General features: G+C 30.3%; 1 protein-coding gene across 1 annotated transcript in view; it reads left to right on the top strand.

Moving 5' to 3' along the window:
* The window catches only part of s1pr1 (sphingosine-1-phosphate receptor 1), a 31,280-nt gene that overhangs the window by 6,286 nt on the left and 19,994 nt on the right, over positions 1-5,000 (top strand). The window lies entirely within an intron of this gene.

Here is a 5,000-nt window from a genome sequence, read left to right as displayed (position 1 = left end):
TGTGTGTGTGTTTGTGCTCGCATATGTTAGGTGATTCATTCTTCAGGTCCTTTCCTGCTTGTACATTTCCCTCCAACTGTCGTCATGGAGATGCTCTGCTATGCAGAGCCTGAATATAGTCAGCAACTCCGAGGAAAGACTCCTTTGTACCCCCCCCCCCCCCAACACACACACTCGCATCCCCACTCCCCAACAAAGAGCAGCAAACAGGAAATCAACCGTGGAGGTCACATGTCCACTAAAGTCCCACTATGGAGGAACCATTGTGATCCCACAAACTTCTTGGATGGTTTAGTTCCTACTGGAACCAGTGAAGTCAAGGTGTTCATCCTGAGCTGAGAAGAAGGAGCTGGGAAACATGTCAGAGCCATCACTCAACCACATCCTCGATTCATCCTCTTCTTCTTGCTTTGAGTATTATGATCATTACAGTTCATTTACATCCCCAGAACTTTCTGCTGGTCAGAGCCCGTGTTAGCCTGTCATAGCACAAAACCTTTGCTCGCACAAAGCCTGTGTTTGCCCATGTTAGCACAAGCCTGTGTTAGCCCATGTTAGCACATAGCCTGTGTTAGCACATGTTAGTACAAAGCCTGTGTTAGCACATAGCCTGTGTTAGCCTACCTTAACTCAACAACTGGAGGAAGAGGGGAGCCTTTTGACCTTATCAAGTTTAGCGTACATACACAACAAATGTATATGAGCTGTTGTAATTCTGAAGTGTGCCATGATTACGATCAATCTGAAATATTTGTGACTGCTTGTGAGAGCTGCACCAGGCTGTGAGTGTGGAAGTGTGAATTTCTCCTTGGAGATTAATAAAGTATCTATCTATCTATCATCTATCTTTCTATCTATCTATCTATCTATCTATCTATCTATCTATCTATCTATCTATCCATCTATCTTTCTATCTATCCATCATCTATCTATCTATCTATCTATCCATCATCTATCTATCATCTATCTATCGATCCATCATCTATCTATCATCTATCTATCTATCTATCTATCATCTATCTATCCATCATCTATCTATCTATCTATCTATCATCTATCTATCTATCCATCATCTATCTATCTATCTATCATCTATCTATCTATCCATCATCTATCATCTATCATCTTTCTATCATCTATCTATCTATCTGTCTATCTATCTATCTATCATCTATCATCTTTCTATCATCTATCTATCTATCTATCTATCTATCTATCCATCATCTATCTATCTATCTATCTATCTATCCATCTATCTTTCTATCTATCCATCATCTATCTATCTATCTATCTATCTATCTATCTATCGATCTATCTATTTATCTATCTATCCATCATCTATCTATCTATCCATCATCTATCTATCTATCTATCTATCTATCTATCTATCTATCTATCTATCTATCTATCTATCTATCTATCTATCTATCTATCTATCATCTATCATCTATCTATCTATCTATCTATCATCTATCTATCTATCTATCTATCATCTATCATCTATCTATCATCTATCAATCTATCTATCATCTATCTATCTATCTATCTATCTATCTATCTATCTATCTATCTATCTATCCATCATCTATCTATCTATCCATCATCTATCTATCTATCATCTATCATCTATCTATCTATCTATCTATCATCTATCTATCTATCTATCTATCATCTATCATCTATCTATCATCTATCAATCTATCTATCATCTATCATCTATCTATCATCTATCTATCTATCTATCTATCTATCTATCTATCTATCTATCCATCATCTATCTATCTATCCATCATCTATCTATCTATCTATCTATCTATCTATCTATCTATCTATCTATCTATCTATCTATCTATCTATCTATCTATCCATCATCTATCTATCTATCCATCATCTATCTATCTATCATCTATCATCTATCTATCTATCTATCATCTATCTATCTATCTATCTATCTATCATCTATCATCTATCTATCATCTATCAATCTATCTATCATCTATCTATCTATCTATCTATCTATCTATCTATCTATCTATCATCTATCAATCTATCTATCATCTATCTATCATTTATAAATCTATCTATCTATCTATCATCTATCATCTATCATCTATCTATCTATCATCTATGAATCTATCTATCTATCGATCATCTATCATCTATCTATCATCTATCTATCTATCTATCTATCTATCTATCTATCATCTATCAATCTATCTATCTATCTATCTATCATCTATCTATCTATCTATCATCTATCTATCTATCTATCTATCTATCTATCTATCTATCATCTATCAATCTATCTATCTATCTATCTATCATCTATCTATCATCTATCAATCTATCTATCATCTATCAATCTATCTATCTATCTATCATCTATCATCTATCTATCATCTATCTCTCTATCATTTATCTATCTATCTATCATCTATCTATCTATCATCTATCATCTATCTATCTATCTATCTATCTATCATGTATCTATCATCTATCTATCATCTATCTATCTATCTATCATCTATCTATCATGTATCTATCATCTATCATCTATCTATCATCTATCTATCTATCTATCTATCTATCTATCTATCATCTATCATCTATCCATCATCTATCAATCTATCATCTATCTATCTATCTATCTATCTATCTATCTATCTATCATCTATCAATCTATCTATCTATCATCTGTCAATCTATCTATCATCTATCTATCATCTATTTATCTATCATCTATCATCTATCCATCATCTATCAATCTATCTATCTATCATCTATCTATCCATCTATCTATCATCTATCAATCTTTCTATCTATCTATCATCTATCATCTATCTATCATCTATCTATCTATCTATCTATCTATCTATCATCTATCTATCTATCTATCATCTATCAATCAATCTATCTATCATCTATCTATCTATCTATCTATCTATCATCTATCTATCCATCATCTATCTATCTATCTATCATCTATCTATCATCTATCTATCTATCTATCTATCATCTATCTATCTATCATCTATCTATCTATCTATCTATCATCTATCAAACTATCTATCTATCTATCTATCATCTATCTATCTATCATCATCGATCCATCTATCTATCTATCTATCCATCTATCTATCATCTATCTATCTATCTATCTATCCATCTATCTATCTATCTATCATCTATCATCTTTCTATCATCTATCATCTATCTATCTATCATCTATCTATCTATCCATCTATCTATCATCGATCTATCATCGATCTATCTATCTATCTATCATCTATCTATCATCTATCAATCTATCTATCATCTATCTATCTATCTATCTATCATCTATTAATCTATCTATCTATCTATCATCTGTCATCTATCTATCATCTATCTATCTATCATCTATCTATCTATCATCTATCATCTATCTATCTATCTATCTATCTATCATGTATCTATCATCTATCTATCATCTATCTATCATCTATCATCTATCTATCATCTATCAATCTATCTATCGATCTATCTATCTATCTATCTATCATCTATCTATCTATCTATCATCTATCATCTATCTATCTATCTATCATCTATCAATATATCTATCATCTATCATCTTTCTATCATCTATCAATCTATCTATCATCTATCTATCTATCTATCTATCTATCATCTATCAATCTATCTATCTATCATCTATCAATCTATCTATCTATCAACTATCATCTATCTATCATCTATCAATCTATCTATCTATCTATCATCTATCATCTATCATCTATCTATCATCTATCTATCTATCTATCATCTATCATCTAACAATCTATCTATCATCTATCTATCTATCTATCTATCTATCTATCAATCTATCTATCTATCTATCTATCTATCTATCTATCATCTATCCATCTATCTATCTATCTATCTATCTATCTATCTATCTATCTATCATCTATCTATCTATCTATCTATCTATCATCTATCATCTATCTATCATCTATCAATCTATCTATCATCTATCTATCATCTATTTATCTATCATCTATCATCTATCTATCATCTATCAATCTATCTATCTATCATCTATCTATCTATCTATCTATCTATCATCTATACATCTATCTATCTATCTATCATCTATCATCTATCTATCATCTATCTATCTATCTATCATCTATCTTTCTATCATCTATCTATCATCTATCTATCTATCTATCTATCTATCATCTATCTATCTATCTATCTATCATCTATCTATCATCTATCTATCATCTATCTATCTATCATCTATCTATCATCTATCTATCATCTATCTATCTATCATCTATCCATCTATCATCTATCTATCTATCTATCTATCTATCATCTATCTATCATCTATCATCTATCTATCATCTATCTATCTATCATCTTTCTATCATCTATCTATCTATCTATCATCTATCTATCATCTATCTATCTATCTATCATCTATCTATCATCTATCTATCTATCATCTATCTATCATCTATCTATCTATCATCTATCTATCTATCTATCTATCATCTATCTATCATCTATCTATCATCTATCATCTATCTATCTATCATCTATCTATCTATCTATCATCTATCTATCATCTATCTATCATCTATCTATCTATCTATCATCTATCTATCATCTATCTATCTATCTATCTATCATCTATCTATCTATCTATCTATCTATCTATCTATCATCTATCTCTCTATCTATCTATCTATCTATCTATCATCTATCTATCATCTATCTATCTATCCATCATCTATCTAACTATCTATCTATCCATCTATCTATCCATCTATCTATCTATCTATCCATCATCTATCTAACTATCTATCTATCCATCTATCTATCCATCTATCTATCTATCTATCCATCATCTATCTATCTATCTATCTATCTATCTATCTATCTATCTATCTATCTATCTATCATCTATCATCTATCTATCTATCATCTACCTTTCATCTATCTATCTATCT

This window comes from Aulostomus chinensis, chromosome 14 (genome assembly GCF_037954235.1).
Source record: "Aulostomus chinensis isolate RoL2024-O1b breed Wild chromosome 14, RoL_Achi_v1.0, whole genome shotgun sequence".
Taxonomy (NCBI): Eukaryota; Metazoa; Chordata; class Actinopteri; order Syngnathiformes; family Aulostomidae; genus Aulostomus; species Aulostomus chinensis.
This window is presented reverse-complemented; position numbering and strand designations above follow the sequence as displayed.